This window comes from Strix uralensis, chromosome 9 (assembly GCF_047716275.1).
Source record: "Strix uralensis isolate ZFMK-TIS-50842 chromosome 9, bStrUra1, whole genome shotgun sequence".
Taxonomy (NCBI): Eukaryota; Metazoa; Chordata; class Aves; order Strigiformes; family Strigidae; genus Strix; species Strix uralensis.
Genome location: NC_133980.1, coordinates 21,719,648 through 21,742,140, shown reverse-complemented (window position 1 = coordinate 21,742,140; position 22,493 = coordinate 21,719,648).

The window sequence follows — 22,493 nt, the reverse complement described above, 5'->3', positions numbered from 1 at the left end:
TTGCAGTGTAGCTGGCAGACAGAAAAACATGAAGCCACACCATTTAGTCAAGGCACAAGCAAATCACAAGCTTGTTTTAAATGTCTTGCTGTCAACCAAGTAAGGCCTAGGCTCCTTAATCACATAACATTAAAACCACAAAAAAAACCATTCAAATGAACACTCCCTTTGAAATAAGCTTCCTCAGTTAAGAAAAAGAACAAAAGAATGGTGTTTACAGTCCTGCATATTCCTTAACTAGCGCATGTCTGTTCATCCCACTTGGATGACACGGTGAGTTTCCAGACCATGCTACAGTTTTGAAAGTTTTGGTCTGTCAGCATCCTGTTAGCTCTGTAATAGGAATGAAGCATGCAGTAACCAGTAAGACTAGATTGCTCAGCAACACTATTTTGATTCTATAGCTATCAATCTAATATCAGAGGTAGAATTCAGGCTTTCCAAAAAAAAAAAAAAAAAAAAAAGATGATTTAATCAAAGTGTTGTGTCAAATTTCTATTTATATATTTATTTACATGCAGTTGAGTCTGATATTAGCAGTCAGACATTCATACTGTCCACAATGCTTGCATCAAATCCATAGGGTTATAATAAGGTTAGAGCGATATTACAATACTGTTTTTAGAGCTGACAAACCCATCAGTTAGACCCTTCTGCAGAAGACATGGGTCAAATTCACACAAGCACCATTTCCTGTGCTGTTATGAGGTTTGTCTATATATGAGTCTCCAAGAAACCCACAATCCTAGAAACCAAAACGTATGACCAGCAGCAGAATGGATCAAGGACAACCGTCTCTTTTCTATTAATGTGAAAATTAAGTGGGAAAGTCCATTTAAGGCAGTACATTACATCAGTTTAGCAAATGACACAAATAAAAGGAGACTCAAAAGGAAAACCAAAGCTAGGGAAACATCCTGTCAGTGTAGCACCACTGAAAGTACAAAGCCTTGGGAGAAATAACAGTAGGAGGATCTTGTACATTTCTTTTTACATAATTACCTTCCTCTTAGTATAAAATGTACTATGCTGAACACATCAACATTTTGCACGATCTTGACAGTTGAACAATCCTAGGCAAATGCAGTACAGGGTACAAACCTCCCAGAAGTGGTAGGTATTGCAAGTACAAACAGTTGAGCACTAGACCACTGAATCTGAGTATGCTAAAGGAGTCCCTTTGATCTTATCTGTACTAATTAACAGGAGAATAAGAGGACATACTTTGTGCTTATGATCTCTAGATTCGGAAGAAGCTATCTAAACTAATATGTTGCACTCTAAAGTTTTTATTTATATTTCACACGATTTCCAGCACCATCTACAGAGGACAGTTGTCTGCACAAGAATCTGATGCATTAAAAAAAAAAAAAAAAAAAAGCCCACACTGCAGGACATTCCTTATTTACACAAACATACACTCTTCAGATTTCTATAGACACAGGTACTTCTAGCACATCCCAAACAAAGGAAAAGTAGCAGGTATGCAAAGCAACTTCACAGCTGATATATAATGTACTGTAACAAAAACTTTCTTACTGCATCTGTGTAAGTGGGCAAGCATTGCAAATTATTTGAAGCAACAACTCCACTCTTGTTATCAACATTCTGAGCTATTTATACTTACATTGATTGTTATCCTGTACTCCTTGCCAAGAAGCACTTCGAGAGCCCTTTAGCCACCATTCTTCAGCTCTTCAAGAGCTAGGTCAGATGCTGAATATATATAAACAGCCCTTTTGTGCTTGAACTTGAAAGAGAAATCAGTCATCTGTATACGATCTGTGTTACAGCAAAATGTAATTTTTCCCTCTGATAACATGTTTATGGTTTTTAAGTTATTGTGATTGCCAAGAGAAATTTGGTTTCTGCAGAGGCTTCCATAGCTTAAAATGTCACCTGTTTTACCCATCCCTCTCCTTCTTTCTTCCTTTTTCAACTGATTCACAAATTAAGTTGACCCTCTGCTAGGTTAAAAAAAAAATAGATTCCTGAAAATTAAAAGTCTGGCACAATCCTTTACTAAGAGTCCATTTATCTTGTCTTTTCTATAAAGATAGTTTGCAGATTCTGGCAAAGATCCCATTTCCAGTAACAAAAATCCCCAAGGACTTCTGGTACCTAAGACCACCTCTTCCTGGATCCTGACCACATTACAGGGATTAAAGTGTCTATTACAGAAAATATTGTTATTATTTGTATTTATTGTTGTAAGAGGAAAAGAGAACAAAAACATGTGCATACTAAATGCTGGATAATATTGTCACTGATGCATCTGAAGTGAGTTTGCAAGCCGTAGTTCAAAGTTCAAAGGCGTTTGTACTCTGCATGTTGCTTTGTTGTTCTGATCTGAGAGGGATACTGGTATTCTTCACACAGTATAAGCTTTGAATACCCAGCAAAGTAATGGACTAAAGCAGACTATACAGAGCACAGAAATGAGTCAGGTTCTACAATCATCCATAAGTAGATCCTGTCTGATACAATCATCTCTCTGTACAAACTATCTGAAACTCAGCATTGTTTGTTACACAAGTGTAAAGTCTATAACTTTACCTTGTTTAATCTGCACCTCACAGTGAATAAATTCTCATGTACATTCTCCCCATCCAGTTGCCAACCAGTACCATTGTACATATGCACATCTCCCTACCTCTGGCAGCATGAGGCTTACCTGGTGACCTCAAGCTTTTGCATTCCAAACATGAAGACTGCTGAATTCCCTGTGACTCCAGCTCACACTAGTAAAATCATTATACCAAACTGCCTCATCTTTCACGGTGTTGGAAGATAAAGTGTGTGTGAAGAATTGCATGCTTGGAACTATTTCTGAGCACTGAGCAGTTTTGCAGATGGAGCTAGCAGGCTGTTCAAAGTCCTTGTGACATTTCCCTTTCTTTTAACCACAACTCCACTCACTAAGCAATATAATCTTCCTTTTACCATGGGGTATGCTAATAAGCCACTTTGTCAGCATGCTGGTGACACCACAACTGAAGTATATATCAGTTCAATCATTCATAATTCAATGTGTATATTCTCCCTAAGCTCTAATGTCTTTTCATCAACGCAGCCCTTATTTTGCAGTTATTGATACTAAATTCCAACATGATTACAAAATCACATTTTTCACTTTATTACATTTTGAATATTGAAGGGTTTCCCCCTTTATTAAATTACACTATATTAGAAAGGTCTGAAAATCCTCTGATGCATGACCAAGGACATAGTTCCATCTGTTTTGTTTTTCTCATTCATGACATAGATGATTTTGTTTTAACCAGTACATGTATTTCACTTGAATTCCACTTTATGTCTGTCAGGTTACATCATTTCTGATGTGTGGATACTCTGCTACAGAGCTTTGCAAAACGATTTAAGTTTAAAGTAAAACCAGCTTTTAGCATAGCTCAGGTGTTCAGAAATGAGATATGGGTACTTAAGTTACCCGTTTAAATCAAACGCATGGCACAAAGCCATATCAAAACCTGGCAAGACCAGTCTGGCTAAAAATAATTCCTATTTGAAGGTTGCTTGGTAGCCTATATAAAAGGAACGAATTTCCTAACAGTTACTTAGAAATGCAGATGTTTACACAATCAGAGCTGCCTGCACAGTTGGTAGATTGTCAGCAGTCTTAGCCCAAATTCCACATTTGATTTTGAACTCAAATACTGTAAAGTAGACCAGGAGAAACTCTGACTTATGTCTTAGACTTACACGATGGAAATTTATTGATTGCATGACAGAAGAACTTAAAAGACTGTATAAATTAGAGCAAGACTCCATGACATTAGGTGCTGTACAAACACATAGGTGCCTAAGACAAGGAGGGATGAATCCAAAACGAACTGAAATTTAATTTAGGAGTCTAGTCATTTTCAGCATTTTCAAGAGACACCTGTGGAAGAAGAGTCAGATTGCAGTAGGATGAATCACGTCCTAGAAGCACCCATCTCTCTCCCTATGAAACACCCGATAAATTAGCACATGTATGGGTCACAATAAGGACACAGTCCCTGAGCTTATCTATTTAACAAACAAGTCTTCTAACCTCCAGTTTTCCACATTAAAAAAAAAAGGAATAGGAAACAGACCTTAAAATTTTACAAATTTACCTCATTAGCATCTGAGATTAATTTAAGATTTCAAAGCTGTGGAGATTCATTGACCCAGACTGCTATACTGTCTCTGGTGATGGTACCACATTATTTCATTGGTGCGACAATACTTTGATTCAAAAGATGCCACATAGCAAAAGAAGAATAAAAATACAGAAATCCAAGAAGATTTACTAGAAATATCATGTGAATATATATATTTTTTATTTTAGAAAAAGTGCACTTATTTCCTTGTGGATATTCCACTGTATTAATGACTGTCCATTGGGTACTGAAAGTAAAAAATAATAGTGCCTATGTTGATCAGGGTATTCTGCCATTTCTTGTACAACCAGCACCTCCAGAAGTCTGCTAGATGGAGAGCTAAACAACCATTAGTACCTGAGGACATCAGGGAGAAGAGCTTTCATTAGTCACTGACCCTACATCACCACACAACAGCAGGTAATACAAGGGCTTTTTTAATGGCTTACCATTTACATCACGCAAGCTCAACATACAGGCTAAGAATTATTATGCTTTGTTTTGTTTTCAGAAAAAAACCAAAACCAACCCCCACCCTGCCAGGTCTCAGATTTAAGGTTTAGAAGTGCATCATTGTAACAAAGAGACAGGCCCGTTTCTTGCCTGTAACAAGGGGTGTTTGTGTAGGAACCCAAACAGGAATAAGTCACCTCCATGCACAAAAACAACTTGTTATTTGCAGAAACTAGGCTGAAGCAGTGAAATTCTCATTTCTTCCCCTTTCCAGCCCAGGTGACTGTTTATATCCCCATAGCACTTTGAGGAATTCCCTCTCAACAGCAGATATCTTCCATTTGCTGCAGCTACACACATGTATGTGCTTATGAGCGTACATGTAATTTTTTTTTCAATAATGTTGCAGGTAGAAATTGATAGACTATTCTCCTTTCCCCCTAGAGCAGTGATATTAACAGGCAACATACATTTACACATCTCCAGAGATGTTAGTTTTGCAGTTGAATGGCAATAAGCATATCCCACAGCAGCAGAGGAAAGCCTGGACAACGGCAGAGGCTGGATTCATGTGCACTTCTATTTCGGAGAATTAATTATAAAACCATAAGTATGTGAGCTCTTAAGTTTAGAGCACATTACCCTTTCTTGCAGTTTAAACTGCATTTAGATTAAAGTACTGTAGCTTGAGACAGGATTTCTTACTAGGACAGGAACAAAAATTAAATGTATCTATGCCTCCCATTCTCTCTTCTTTCAGCACTTCTGCACTCCTGAATAGAAGAGAAATTGCTATCTCTATAGCATAGCAATTCTTCACATTCTCAGTTCAGCTGGGCACAGTCGTGTAAGAATCAAGTATTAAAATGAATTATTTAAGAGATTACAGACTATATATAGCAATATCCAAGGGTCTTAATGTTAACTTTTTAAAACACACTCCCCCCCCCCCCCCTCCCCCCAAAGAATAACGACATTGTTTAAAGCCCTGCACAAAGATAGGCATTGCACTGAAATGAGTTTGGGGGTTTTTTTTCCTATCAATACAACAGAGAGTAGAATTTCTTCCATTAGCCCTGATATTTAAGGTCATTTTTACAAGTATTTGCTCAGAGTTTGTGCTTCCCAACTGTCCACATTGCAATTTGCTTTGCTAATGTCATCAGAGGTTGTTGAAACTTGAATATGGGGAAGACAGCAGAAAACAATTTGCTTTAAAGTTAGCTCTCTGACAGAAGCATAATTTTTTGGTTTAGGGTTTCAGTATTCTATGCAACTCTGTTTAATATTTTTGAACTCACACATGCATGAACAACGTAAAATCAGCATCAGGGTTATTATCTAGGAGACACAGGTGGGTTGCTTTCCTAAAGCAAGTACCATTTCCCAATCCATTACTCCTTCCTGTAACTCTATAAATAATTAAGAGAATATGCCTGTTTCACAGGAACGACTCTTATCAGGTGCCAGCTAGAAAGGCCTCCACAGCTTACTGCACACCAGAGCGTGTGCTACAAAACATATTGCTTTGATTTTCTAGGTGTGTGTGTAAATGTTTGGCTCAAACATAAAAAAAATAAAGTGGCATGCACTAAAACTGCAAGTCTTCAGTACCTCCACTTGTAAACTAGTTTTACAGCTGTAAATTAAAGGGATTTAAAGGCTTTTGTGCAGATGCTAATAAATTCCATTCGCAAAATCATTTTTCCTTTCCCTTACAGAACTTTCCCATGTGCTTTCACATGATACACCTGTTCTCACTATGTGGGCATATACCTTTGTCCTGTGATAAAGAATTCCTTCATCACAGAATAATTAAATGTCACGTTTCTCTCATTCCTCTTGATTACTCAGTAAATCCCTTGTAGCAACAAAACAAATTGCAGCAAATGGATTGTACACTGTAGGCGCACTTCAATATTCTGAACAATATCTGACCACAACAAATTAAGAAATTTCTCTTCAGTATGAATATGCATAAGAAACACTATATCTGTAACAAAAATAAGGTTACACTTTTCCTATTTTTGTGTAACATGTATGATACATGATGTGCAATAAAAATAAACACATATACACTTGAAGCACTGAATGTTTTTCAGCACACTTTAGAATAGTTACACAAACTGGTTTATGACTGAAGCATAGCCTCAGAAACAACAAATGTTGAAACCTCCCATCAGTTGAAGATGTTGGCTTTTGTTCAGTTACATAAGACTGATATAGCAGGATGTATTTCTGTATGCATAAATGGCAAATGCAAGAAGCTGATTGACAGAATGAAGTAAACCCTTTGTTTTCTAAAACAATAGCTCCTCATTCTCTATTGTAATATTTCTCTTATGCACAGCACAATGCAGTACTAAGCTCCCTTCCTCCCTTTTAGAAAAAAGTTATTCAGGTTTTAGGATGATCTCTTAATTCGCCAGTGCTGTAGGTTTAACTGGGAAAATGATGACTGCAATCTGGTCTGTGGCTGTGAGGTGAGGAGGACACCATCACAGCATAGAGCTGTCCCCAGAAGTACTTCCTGAGAATACCTCTGCATACATCCCTGGAGGGATTTCACTAGTCTGTTTTAACACATAGACTAAGGTTTGCAGTCTATCCTTGGTAGCTGTAAAAAGGATAACCACAGATTCGTCCGACTGGACCCATGTGGAGTTTATACAAGCAAAAGACATGTCCCAAAGAATAGGTAGATAGATACAGAGTGAACCATATTGATTAGCTTCAGGTATTTGTATTATCTACGCTAGATATGAATCGCGTTCCTCCCATTCACTGTGAGGAGTGTAGGGAGATCAGCTAACCCCTAAACTAGACACTAACAAGGTTAGGTACTGTGAATATACTGTTATCCCATGTTCACCTGAACATTCTTCTTCACTGTGTCTGGTTAGGATCTATGCAACATCAGAGTGCTGTATAAAAAAATAAACCTCAAAGCTATGGAGAGGAAGTTAACCTTTAAGCAGCCTGTCCAGTTTATACGGCTCTTATGTCACTACATCCACCAGAAATTTCTGCCAGTGCACCCCTGTTGGTGGAGGAGACATCTCTGCAGCCAGGTGAGTTCTCTAAGCTGCACAGTTACGCTCCATATCAGGATCTGGGAACATGGGGATATATGCCTTACTGCTGGTCCCAATCTAGCCAAGCCAGCTGCCTATGTTCCCTACTGTAACCAGGGATTGCTAAGGGCGCATGCAACTTTTGCACAAAGGAAAAGGAAGCTGTCTTTGAAGACACAACCCCATTAATGACAGGAGACTAAAGGACACATCGTAAATATGGATATTGTTTCTTGAAATAGGTAGAGTAATGCATTAACACCTGAGCAATCACGTGAAAGACATCAGCAGTGCACAGACACTGTCCAGGTCAACTGCACAGAAGTGAGTTTACCCAGAAAAGAGAAATGTATTTCCATAAGCAGTTTTAGTTAGGGGTCTTTAACTATTGGTTGCACCATTTTAGACATAGGCAGTGTTTCAGTTTAAGCACATAACACTCCCACACCCTCCCCACTCCTTGCAATCAGTGGGGTTACAGTGGTATAGAAGAGATCAGAAATACAGACAGAACATATGATTTTTTCAGTCTCATTAAGCGAGGACAAATTCTGAAGGCAAGAGAGAACAATCTTTTCCAAAAATGCAAGAGAAAAGGAAATAAATTGATGTTGTTTAAATCATGCTTTTATAAATGCTAACATCCCCACGTTATCTTTATACCCAACTAAAAGACGTGTGTTACACAGTTATAAGACCTATATTTTCTGGAACAGAAAATCAGTAAAACAGTTTTCTATCAGACATTACATCTGCTAGTGCCTCAGGACACTCAGGCTGACTAATGCCAGTAAGGCTGATGTGTGACAATCATAGGCAAATTACATTTTTTCTGGTTGGTTTATTTTGTTTAAATCGTGTTAAGTGTATAAATAAATAGCTTAAATGTATTCTATCTGAACAAATAGAGAAATTCTCCTACAAAAGCAAAAAGACTGTCAGTCATGGAGTCCTCTAACTGATGGGTGTATCTTCACAGAAACTTGCAAGTTAAAACATTTTAATTGTCACTGAGTGGTACAATTATCTCACTTGGCTCTATATATTTACATATTTACCTCTGAAAATTACTGAGAAATCTGAGAAAACCTCCTTTAACTGAATAAACTGAAAACCCTAAGAAGAAATATAATTGCTTTGGGAAATTATTCCTAACCTTTAAAATGTAACCATTCTTATTACTTTAATTAAGTGTAGTTTGGGAGAGTAGATGGCTCAAGAGATTGGTAATCAGCTGTTGGTTTACCTCTAGTCCAGGTCAAGAACTCAACAGACAGGATGCTGAATTATTGCCTCTCACTAAAATGTGATTCCCTAATCAGAATCCAAGCACTTAGGTCAGAACATGTGAAGAACCTTAGTGATACCAGTCCTCTAGTAAGCCTCAGCAAGAAATCAGGCAACTGCTCAGCTCCCAGATCACCTTTAAAGTCAAATTAAACATGTGTCATCCATTGTACTATGGGAAGCAGAGACCACTTCACTCCTGTCTACAATCACGCTGGATCCACTGCCTTGTCTTTGGACAAATGAGATTTCATCTCCCCATGAAATAAGTGAAAAAAAGACAGATAGGTTTAGAGACAGATCTGCTGTTAGGTGGAATCTTGACTTAGTTTCATTTATCTTTTATCCATGTCATGAAATCAGCAAAGAACTAGGTACAGTTTATGCAAATACTTACAATATTTTCAGTTTACAAGCAACCAACAAGCTCCTGTGCATTTCATAAATACTAACATCATAATCCCTTCTTAATCTGGCAAGGGGTGGATGTTTTCATCCTTTGGTGTACTGAAAGGTAGTATTATTGGAGAGTTATTTGTCCATTCCCTGGCGATTGAGACTGCAACATTCAGAATTTAACTATGGAAGTGGAAATCTTGCCTTTCAGGGCTTATTTGCAGATTTTGCCAGATGAATGTGTAACCTGTGAACTATAATTAGGGATTTCCAGCTGTTACTAGAAAGCCTGGAATGCACAGCTTGCAAGCTTTGAACATATTTAAAAATCACTACTAGTTATCCTAAAATATTATTAAACTACCAGGGACAGAATAGCATATGTTCAAAGGTGTATTAACTCTTTAGTCACTACGGTTATAGCATACATATATTATAGAATATACATGCAGACCTTTGAGTCTTTGTGATGCCACCAGCTCAGTATTGTATTTCCCTGGTTTGACCACTAGGAAAAACTGGAAATCCCTGATTTTCATTTTGACTGAAAATAATTTTGTGGAGCCTGGGAGACACTGTCTGGTCCTTTATTTCACTATGTAGCTAGAAGAACCAGTACATAAAAGAGGAAAGAATCATCTCTATCCATTCTTCCATGTACTGCATTAATTATTTTCTAGAAAACTTTAATTCAGAATGTTTATACCCCATTTCCTACAGTACCCATTATGAGTTATTTCTCAACAGGTTTTGTTTTAAACACAACTTAGACAGTTCAGTGTTCTCCAAAATCCTATCTTTGCAGAGTACCCTGACATTTAGTTTGTTTGAAGATAAATTTCCTCTAAAAAACACCACCACCACCACCCCCCACCCCAATATTTAGGTCAACTGGAAAAGCAAATTCTGAATTATGAGACTTTTTGAGAAGCGATATTTTAGCATATGGAAAATTGTTCTAATATTCTGGTTCATAACCAGCTCAAGCACTATTTGTCATAAAACCCATCAGTTATACCTTGACCACTGCCCACACAAAGAACTAATGAAAGATCTATTTTTTACCATGTACAAAATTCTAAGTTCAGAGAGATTTGAGTTCTACACCTCAGTATTAGTTAAGGGGGTTCTGTGTCTACAATTTCACAGAGAGATCACATAGATTTTGAAAACTCTGTCCTGCCTAAATGAACTCTTTAGCTAGGGAAAAGTATATCTTCAGAACAAATAAAAGAAAAATGTAAACAGCTTCAGAATCAATGAAAGCAAAACCTAAACATCATTCTTGTAAAGAGGCAGGTCTAAATTGTTTCCATTGCATGAAACCATGATAGCTTCATTCCAAAATCCAGTCACAATCCTGATTAACATATATTTTGAGACCATACACATGTGTTCCCAGTGTTGACCACTTAAGTTTGAGCCATCTAGTTTATTATTATTTCTCATCTGATTTCTAGTCAGTATTTCAAGAGAGACATAAAACAAAAGCAATCAAGAGCTCCTTTTAAAAAATATAGACATGTGTAAGCTTCTATAAATTATTTTTTTTTCTCAAGTTACTAAGTACAGTAATTCAAGCTTTGGCTGTCTGCCTAAAACTACAGTTTCCTTAAGTTTTTAATTCAAACTTTCATCTATAAAATTGATTGTGCCATTAAAATAAAAGTGACATAGTTACCAACTACTCTCTATAATTAGATACTGTTAGGTGCTTCCTGTTACTTGAAAAACATTCTTCGTTTAATATACAGAGAGAGGTAGTGTTGACTAATGAGCTGCTCCATTACTAACTTTTACCAGTTAATAGCAATAGTTTTATCAGAGCTGCAAACACTTTTGAATAGCCAGATCTTTGTTTTGAAAGCTGAGCTGAAATGTTCCAAGTACAGTAAAACTCTGAAATCCACGCGCAATATGGATTCTTTGTTCACCTCCTGTACAGGCTGAAAGAGACAACCTAGACATAAATGACCATTTGTTCTCATTACTGATCCCAAGGAATATTGTGAAAGAATGCAGAAATTAATCTACGTATCCTGGCTATGTTCCAGCTTGGATAGCTACATCCTATCTATCCTAAACACCCTCTATTTCTCTCCACTCTTTAATTTCATTTTAATAAATTACTCGTTTCCCCAGTTATAAAACATTGCCTAGTGCTGATGATAAAGAATGACCACCACCCTCTGAGGATGACTGCAGAACAAGCCTTACCTCTCCAGGGTCAGGCTGGCTGGGGAAACAGCATCCCTCGCACTTGAGTTACTCCTCAATTTAAAGTGCTGAGCAAACAGAAGAGACGAGCCAAAGCTGGGAAGAGCAAATTTGAAACAATATGTTGCACCTAAGTAGGAGAATGTTCCGACCTAGGAGGGGAAAGAGTTCACTGCCATATAAAAACACAGATTATGTTTGCAGTTGTGGAGCCATATTGTCATCAGACTTTTAAGGTCTTTAACTTGGGGTTGTAGCTACAAGTTCTTTCTCAACTTCAGCTGTGTCAGCAGAAGAGGTCCCATCAGCATATGTCCCCATCACAACTTCCCTCCACCCTCTGGCTACTGCTCTCTCAGACCTCCCAGCTAAGCTACTTCTCTGAGTGCTTCTTTCAGCCAAAGTAAATCTGATTAATAACATCTTAATAACAGGTCTTTGCTAACACTAATCCAGTCCATGTTGACTAGAACAGGGTTAGGGAAAATGCCACAAGCAGCTCAGCTGCTAGATACCAGAGTACAGTATTCTTTCAGGGTGACAAAGACAGCCTCCTGGAGGCTGGTCTCTCCTTTCAGCTTGCCTGCAATGAAAGAAGGATCTATGTCTATAGTAATGCTTGCCTTTAGCCAAAAACATATAAAGCAGGATGCTCCAGCACAAACTGGAAAGAGCCAATCTCTTGTCATAAAGCAGAGTTCCTATGACTGAAATTATACAGAGACAACATAGCCATACGTAAGGGCACAGAAATACTGCATCACAAGTCTAGAAGATCAAAGTACTGTTTGAAGAGATCTAGCTTATATCAGAGGCCTTTCAAAAACCTTTCATACCCCTACCATATTTTGTTGGCTGAAGTTTTCAACTGTTACCATATCCTATTAACGCTAAAAAAAAAATATTAGTAAGGAGGGAAGGGAAGTGATTGTCAAAGGTGAGCAGCAACCAGAAAAAGAAGGGAAAAAGAAGATAAGATCCAAACATACCAAGTACAGTATATGGTAGGGATGCAGTGCAAGTCGCTACCCTGTTCTCTAACAACTAGTTCACATTTTCAAAAGGTGAAGTGTGCATCCAATTCCTAATCAGTTGTCTGGACTATACAAACTGAATAATTCTGGCTGTACAATCTTAGAAGAGACTGTAGTCCTGAATGGGATTGAGAGGTACAACTGTTAATGGGGTGTGACAAACCAGAGAGGAAAAGAGTTGCCACTTTGCTGCTTTTCCTGGCTGGAGTAGGGGCGATCTTTCCCTGCCTCTCCAGAATTTGGCATCCAACACCAGGCTTCATAGAAATTTGGAGTTACACTTTCAGCTTGTCAAGTGGCCAGTGTCTCAGATGCACTTGTTTTCCAAAAGGTTGCAACACCTATAACATTATTACTCCAAACAAGAATGCACCCTGGGTTTGTCAGCATTAAGTTAATTTAAACATCAGTTCGAGACTGGAAATATTAGAAGCTTATCCTAGCAAAAGAAGGTTGACTACTGAAGGTGGATTGCAAAGTTGGAAACAAAGTTGCAGAGAACTTAAGAGGACTCACTCCTGAGTCCCTTCCCATTAAGCCTACATTTTCCCTTTCTTCAAAACAAACTCCCAAACTATTCACAAACCTTTAACCAGCAATAGCTCTGATAATTCACATTTGCCTCTACCTTTTTCTTGAGAGCCTGGCTTTTCTCCTTCTTTCAGTACAAATAAAACATTCAGTGACTGATGCTGGAACCAATTCAAGACAAATCAAACATTTGGGGCATCTCTGTAAGGGAAGACAGATAAAGGGGAGAGGGGAGTTAACTTCAAGACTATTAAAAAAAACTTTATGAATCCAGTATCATAGGAAACGTTCACTGGATGCACATCCTGTCTCTGGCTCAGTTTAAGCTTTCCACAGGGATGAAGCACAGCACATTAATAATACAGATGATAGAACTGGCATGTAGAGTCTTTGTCTGAACTATATTCCCTACTCTCTTCTTGTCAGCTTGGAGGCTTGCAACAAGTGGGTTGTTTCATCCATCATTCTTATGTATCCACAAAGCTAGATCCAGCAAACAAAAAACTACTTCAGATATTTCTCTTAAGCATGACAGTAGTATCATAGTTTAAATAAAGATGTTTCTAGTTTTCTTTTCTCTTTCTGTTTTATATATCTATCTTTGCACCAAATTTATATCACTTCAGTCAGAAAGAAATTACATTGATTTTTTTTCCTTATTTCTCTGCATAGCATTACCCAGGGTACCCCATCTTTGATTTGCAGTGCCAGTGATCTTGACTAAATGTATAGTTAATCCAGTCTGTAAACTATGATGTCAGTCCAGTTCCTCTACCCTTTCTTACAGAAGACATTATTCATGCTATCATAGAAAGAAAATTCTCCCATGAAACCATAAAAGCTTGAAAACTGCTTCCTAACTTTCACCCCTCACTTTCTCTAAGAGCAGCTGAGAGGTTCTACCTATCTGGGCTATTAATTGGCTCTTACTATCAGAACAGCTGATCACCCAGCAACTCTTAATTGCAGTTACCCTCACCACATTCCTGAGATAAAGCAGTGGCATCATCTCTACTGTACTAACAGGAGGCACAAAGAGTCTGTATAACTTGCTCAAAGCATTCACAAGGTCTGTGGTAGAGGCAGGATTTCAGCAAGTCAGGACTCTTATCTCTTCCAAAACCAGGCAGCACAGAAACAGAGGAATTTATTTGCTCCCTTCCCATCACCCTCCTGCTTTTCCGGGTTTGATGGATAGAAGGGTCACATATTGGGCACTTGTCTAGAAACCCCTTACTTTCTAGGCAGGAGGAATGAATGGTTCTGTGTCACTGAAGGAGATGTTACTACCAGTTCAGCAGGTCTGTGGACACAATAATTTCCTGTAACATTCATCCCTCATCCCAGCTAAAGGTTTTCCCATCACAGAAAGCCTGAGAATAGAGATGAATATGACTTCAGCCTCTCTGGACATCTGTCGTCTTTGCCATCAGTTTATCATTTCACAAAGAACGAGATCAAACGTGTGAGAACCTGGTTTTGTATAAAATTTGCCAGCCTCAATACAGACTCATAAGGAAACTTATGGGTTTCTGGGAATTCTGTAGTTATGGCAACTTAACTTAAAAAAGTAAGTGTCCTGTCACAACTGAGACCATTCACCATTGTGCTGAAAAGTGTTCTGTTGTACACTTGCATTTGTAGCAGGCTAAGCACTCCCATCAATAGCCCCATAAGCAGTTTTCACACTTGTACTATCCAATTTAGGAGGGAATGCTGGCTTCATCTCAATTATATACTGTAATCCTCTATTTAATCCCTCCTTTCAGGTTTTACTGCAATTTATTCTATTCAAACTCTGCCTTTGCTGTTAAAGAGGTTACAGTCCAGTATGGTCATTTGCAGTATACTACTTTTTCTTAGATCACACCAGACCCTTTCTAGATTATAATAATTCCTAAGGCAATTTTTCACATTTTTTTAACAAATGAAAATAAAAAAGCCAAGCAAATTGTCCTGTGGGTACCACAATTAAGTAAAGTAAGTTTCCTACCCATTTGTGTCCATCCTTTAACAGCTCCACCTTTGCATATGACTCCTGCCTTCTCTCTTAGTTCCCAGAGAACTTTTTAAACCAGAGTGATTAGTAGTTGCTGCTGTCAAACTTAAGTTACGCAACTGGTGACTGTCCAGCTGGCTGCTATTTTATGGAACAGCAAAGATGTCAGGTTATAGTTGTTACTCTTCAGGGAGGCACATGCACTCCAGCCTCTTCCGAGCCACCAGTATGTGCCGCATAACACCTTTGAAACAAATATCCCTCTATCAAATTTGGCTGAAGATGTCCAGTGAGTTCCAAAGCTACTGAGAACTGAAAGATAGAGAGATTGACAGCATGGTTTCATGTATTTGTCCTGAAAGCATATCACATCCCAACAATTCAGCCGTTAACTGTCTCTAGATTCAGGACAAAGAGACAGGTTTAATGACATTCCAATACAGTCAAAAGACACAAATTTTAAAAGTATATGGCCAATCAACAATGATTATACCGTAAAAGTCAGTGGATCTGGTTACTATTCTGCCTGGGGGGCACCCCTCACTTCCATTGGAAGCCCAAAGAACCAGTGTCATACGGAAGCTCCACGTTCAGCTTGTTTTGAAGTTTAGAAAATTGTCTCATCTTCCACCATTTCTATGAGATTGCAGTGCTTTCCCACAAGCACACAAGCCATATCTTCACCTTTGCCACCCACCACTAACTGTACTGATAAATACATTCCAGTTGTCATTATAATCCTGCCAGAGGAGGGGCAGAGGGGGGTGGGGGGAGTTTTTTAAAGTAAATCCCTCTTTAAGCTTCACTTAAAAGGTTCAAAATTAGTTCCGAGTTAGCTTTTCATGTCCCTCTTAATTTCTTTCATCTTCTGAAAAAATTACTAGTGACTAACAGAGAAAAGCAAGCACTCCAATGAAGGTAACTCTAGTTGTCTTCAGAACTAACTATTAGAAGCATTCCTAAAGTCTCCGCTATTTTTCATGCAAATAATAATGTAAATAAAAGTCAACCTTATCAAATCAACATCATTGTGGTAATACTGCTTCCACTCCATCCACATCTTGACAGTCTCTAGAGTGATGTCTAGGCTGTTAAAGTAGGATATGATCTAATTGTAATCAAAAGTAGGTACGTTCTAACCTTTATAAACATTGACTTTGTCTCCTTTGCCAATACATCTTCCAATCACAAGGATTGCAATAAGGTTTTCCAGGAATTCTGGGATAGGTACACAGGAAGCTGGAAAATCATAGGTCCAATATACATTTTGGTTCAGTTCCCAGTGCTTTTTTACTGCATGGTAAGCAGAGCCATGAGGGACAACACAGTACTCAACTGCTTTTTTATAAAGAGGCCTTAGAACTTCAGTGATCTTCTTTGAAGGATGGGAGTTTACAGGATCCAGATGATAGCCAAATGACAATTTACACTTCATTTTTGGTTTTCAAAACTTCATCTGAATAAAACATAAACTGAAAGGACTTTAAAAAACCCAAATAGCAACAGCAGCAAATAGAGCCACTTATGCTGATAATAACATGATACTTTTCCATGGGGATATGTGTTAGCATAAATATTGGAGTGTACCAGTTTCTGACTGTGGCAATACAAAGCTTAACCTCTTCCTGTCTACCTCAAGCAAAGTGAATTTACTTTTTTTGTAATTTATCACAGCACCATCCAAAACTTTGGGTATTGAACTTGTTAAGGCTAGCAGTCAGCTCTAAGGCAGAAATTGCAGTGAGGTAGCAAAGCGCAGAGCAGTTTTCAGGAAAAGCAGTGGTGCTGCCAGGTCTGAAAGGCATCTTCTTGGAGAAAAGGTAAACAGCAGAGGGAAGAGGACAAAAATGAGCATTTGACTCCTAAAAAAAAAAGAAAATAAAAAAAATCTAGCACTGAAGAAACAAGAAGTTTAGGATTTTTTTTTCCCCTTGGAAAGAAAGGAAGAAGATGGAAGGAAAGAGAGGTTGGGACACTAATAGGTCTCCTGAAGTTTTCTGGGATTTCCTTTTCATAATTTCAGAACAACACTTGGAAAAAATTTGCATTTAAAACTTTTCCTTTGTAAAACTATGACAGAGTGCAACACTCCCCCAGACCAATAGGGATGTAAACTCCTGAGGTATCCAGGATTTTGTTGAGGCTTGCAATGCTGCCAAATATGGAAGACTTAAGAAAGCATAAACTGTCTCTTTGTATAATTCCCCTGTTAAGCAGAACCTTAACACTGTTGCCATGCACAACCAGAGACAGGTACCTCTGTGATTAATCCATTGGTTTCGTTCTCCCAAAAGGAATTCTCTGCTCCTTGATAGAACACTAATCTTCCATAATCTTACAAGATCAGGTTACCTGTTTATGCCCAGAAACTGTCTCTAACCTTATCCTGGCTTTCTTTCATGTCTTCTCCCTTTCTGAACAAATGCATTGTTTTGTGTCTGAGCAGGGGCTTACAATGTATTTTCTCTTGTGAGTAATACTGACCCAAAGGCACATAGTACACACTTCTTTCAAAGTCTGAGCAACATTTAGCTTCACTTAATAAAAGATGGCAATAAAATCTGTCACCCACGGTCAAAAAAAAAAACAAAAAACAAAAACCAAAAAATAAGACAAACTCCAAATAAAATAAAATTACAAAGAGACAGGGATCAGCACATCTCCTTATATTTACTTGGAGGGGAATTTAAAACTACAGCAAGTTTTGGAATGAGTGAAAGGAACAAAACAGAAAATGCAAAGAAAAGTTCCTTGTAGTGTTAATTTCCCTGACTGCTTTGCACATGCTTTGAGGAAGATGCAGGGCAAAATCGTTTCAAGATCACAGCATTTTGAGGCAATAATGTAGCTCATTTTGTCACCACTACAGATGGCAGGCTGTAATGAGCCCACGTTAATGACTACTATAGATATTCTATACACAGATATGTAATGGTGCGCTGCGAGATGTCGGCAATAAAACCAAACGCTGAGAGCTTTGGCCTCATTTCAGGTTTTGTTACAAGCATGAAGCTCAGACCCTGTTTACTCAAAGGTGGACATAAAATTAGTATATTCAAGAGAATTTGGTCCAATTTTTAAATAAAACAAAGATTGATTAATAGTTTTGTACTGAATCATTTTCTCCCAGATAAAATCAGGTGAAACTCACAGGTTTTTCCTGAACATTCATTTTTGGAAATGATCTCACTGACAGTAAAAGGCAAAACTGGATACCACAAAAACTGGATCTCAGAAACACACCTGCTCAGATTGCCTTTAGAGCTGGCAGAGATGTCCTTTTAGCATATAAAACCCCAGAGAAATTCACATGAACATGCATTTTAACTACATACAACTAGGGCCCTGAGTGTACCCATAGATCCTACCTGCCCCAACCAGCCTCACCCAGGACCTGCACCCACACCCTCTGCTCATACGTCCAGGAATATAATCTAAACTCAGGCCTAGACCTGCAGTCCTGTCCTGAGCTATGTCACAGGTGTACCTGTTTCCATTCCTGCACCTGAGCTACTGTTGTTTAGACTTCCCACATTGACCACAGACCAAACCTGTTGCCATACTTTCACCTGGTGATAGCTAGACTGCTGCTATCACCACTCTGCTCTGCTATTCCAGCTCAGACCAGGACTGAAGATCCAGGTTTGAACTTAAATAAGGCTACTGGATGCACAAGTGAGGGGTGGAGGTCTCAGGTGAGGCTGGTCAGGACAATTTGGACTTATTGGTGCACTCAGAGCCCCAACGTGTACGAAACCTGTGAAAGTTTGGGGAAAAAAAAAAAAAAAAAAAAAAAAACCACAAAAAACAAAAACTAAAAACAACAAACCAACAGATATTGCTTATAGTCTTTCCAAAGAAGGTATTTCAAAATTACAACCTCTAGCCCAAGGAAGATAGAAAACAGCAAACGCTGTATGGGACCAGGAATTTACTTTTCTCTTTGAAAAAATGTGATCATTTCAAAAAACACTTAGGTAAGATGTACTAGGCAGGCAACCTGATACATACAAAGGATGTGCAATTATGCATTTCCGTGCAAAGCTGAAGTTGTATTTTCAGCACATAGGTCATGTCAAAACAAACACTACTTCTACTTCTTCCTGAAATAGGAGGTGAATGAAGGTCATACCACGTTGCCTAAATATAGCATCTCCAAGAGATCTATCACATGGAAGAATCAAATGAAATTTAGGTTGACAGCTATGTTTTATGGAATGGAAGTCATTCTGAAGGACAAGACTGTCACATGAAGAAGTGGCATTTGGAATTAGTAAATGAAGAGAGATCATTTGAATAAACTACCAGATGGGAAACACACTTGTCATGAAGGTCCCCTTAATTGGCTCCAGCTTGAGGCTAATCTGAAAAAATGGATTTGGACATAGTAGCAAACTAACCAACAAGAATCAATAGCAGTGACTGAAATAATGGCCCAGGAAACAGCTAAATGAATGTGATGCAAGGATTATAAGGGTGTCTGATGTCATAAAGTTATAATGGAGAAATTATTGACCTTGTATAATTTCTGCCTGAAGTGGTGATAAACTTCTAATCATTTGTCACAGACACAGGGGCAAAATTAAAGCAATGTGGGAATACAAGCTGTCTGAGAAGGTTGGTACAGCAATGAAAATGCATTGCTTTGATATTAAAGACATCTTCCACTACTCACTGTAAATAGTTTCACAGAATCATGTTATCCTTTACCGAGATACCAACTGGGAGTGATTCTCATGTCCTTCCCAGTATCCTTACAGTGATGTCAACCTTTTAATGTCAATGGAAATAGTTCTAATTTACTGCTTAACCAGAAGAAAATCAGATGCATTAACCTTCCAGGAATGATGTCTAAACATTTCTAACACGGGCAAACAGACAAGTTGTTTCCATCATTATGGGAACAAATAAACAAATTTATATTCTTCTTCAAGCTGCCCCAACTTTCTCCCAAAGGATATAAGACTAATGGAAAAGCTTCTTACACACTACCTGAAATCCTGTCAGGGTAACCACTTTTCCAATCCTAGCATAACATCACTGTGTTTCAAAGAGTACATTGTTCATAAAGCACTCTTCTCCTACTGCAGAAAAAAAGGCTCAAGACCCTTAAGCCCTGGTTTCTACCTGAAATATCCCCCAAATATTTGTAGTCCCTTCTGCATAATAGGTTTTCTGTATGAGACCCATGTTATACACAAAAAACCTACACTAATTGGTTTTTATTATCTTAATAATCTTAACATTTCCTCATCTAATAATAGTTAATTTAATGTGCTCCTGTAATGCACTCCTAAATTACTAGTTTATGAAAAAAAAAAAAAAAACACCACCACCTCACCAGTGCTGATTTCAGGTTTCCACACATTGCATTAATTATCTGGAAATGTCTCTCAGACTTCCTAGAGCAGATTTTCACAATCTCCTTATTATCCCTGTACAGACGTTTTAAACATACTGTAGCTACTCAAAGTTCATCATCCTTGTAATTTACACAAACCATGTAATTGATATTTGTAAGCACAGAAAATCTGGAAGCGAAAAGAAATATTAGATGGCCTCCTGCTTTTAGCTCACAGATCCTCCACTTGAACAGATGTACTGAGAACTGGTGCTATAAAGAGATGCAGACCCCTCTCCACTGAATCCAGGGGAAGTGAGTGAAGAGAAGGTGCACACAGCCTAGTCCTATTCTTCCTCAGAGGCAGGCTACTTTCAGGTGCTTATTTGCTCTCTAGGGAAATTTACTAGTGAGCCCAGCAGTAAGCAGAAATGAATGGGGGGGGGGAAATTAGGAAGATAACATGAAAAAATGCCTTCCTATCAGACTAGAAAAATTATTGTAATCACTAGTAAGAGAACATGCAAATACCGAGTGAGCCACAAACTGGAAGGTATAACTAGATAATTCAGATACTAAAATGAGTTTTTTCCTCTCTCTCCGACCACCAGTGTGAGAGCCAGAAGCCTGAATCTTGAATTTGCTAAACAAAACCACACATGCACACACAAAATCACACAGCTCAATCTAATCTGGACACAGATAACCCCTGTTAGGACATATAATGCGACAGACAGGATATTATTGTATGCCACAGTGTAGCATAGAGTCTGAGGGGCTCTTCCACATCCCATTTTTCTGGTGGCACCAGAGTCCAATATTCTCTGACCAGGTTCTTTTAGATATTCCATAGTAGGAAGGTGTAATGTTTAATATCAAAGTTACTTATTTAAAAATAGCTGATGTTACAGAGGACTTCTGATTTAGCAGTAATAAAGTACATTGAATAACACAATGCAAACACAAGCTATACTTAACAAAATATATAGCAGTTGCAATACACAGTTCGATCACAATCCTAATGTGATTCCCATTACCAGTCTCTAGAATATGCTTGCTGTCACAACGCTGGGCATCCCCAGATGCCAGGAATGAATACGTGGGTTGAAGCCAGCTCAAACACATTGCTCTCTTCAGTTTTTATATTATATGTTGGGCTGAGCAACATATTCACTTCCCCCATGCTGGTCTGGCTAAGTCAGGGAGACATTCATATCTTTTAATGAATTCAGAGAGTTTATCTAAAACAAAGACCACCCTCCAGACCCCTTTGTGCTGAGATAAAGTCAGCTCATTGCAACAGCTGTGGTCAGTCTTATCCTGCATTATTCCCTGAGTTCACAGACAAGTCACTCTGGCCCATCTCCTCTGAGCCTTCTACCATTTTAGGGGTGTACTGGTCAGTCACATGGCTCACAATCACTGCTTCTCAAGGTACACAGTACCACTTTCTTCTGGGCAAGTCAAAATAGGGGAGGGAGGCTGAGCGGCTTCCACCCTCTCTCAATAAAAGAATGAAATTACTTTGAATGAAAGACTACTTGTATCTGCTTCACCAAAGAAAGAGGACACAGCAGATATACAATTTATAACGCTTTAGAGAGTTTATCACTCATTACCGTGAATGGTTCACACAACCAAAGCTTGGTTTGTGCCAGCTGCAAACCTAAAAAGATGTTGGTGAATGTCAGGTATCCTTCAGTCACACTGACTTGAGTCAGATATATTTTTTCACAACCATGAAGAATCATTCTTGGTAAAGTAAGGTTGTTAGGGCCCTGACTTTCAGATTTTTTAGGGCTATGATTAAATACATTTACATCTTAATCTGGCTGTGTTAGGTACAAAGAGCATGGATTTGAGAACAGCAGTAATACCAATTGCTGAATGAACAAGTTACACACCAACAGAAGATATGACTATGCAGTGGCAACAGCTTTTGTACACATCTCACTGTCACTAGCAAACACACCTTCCAACATAAAGCACTTTTGTGCAACAGCAGAAGAAAACTGT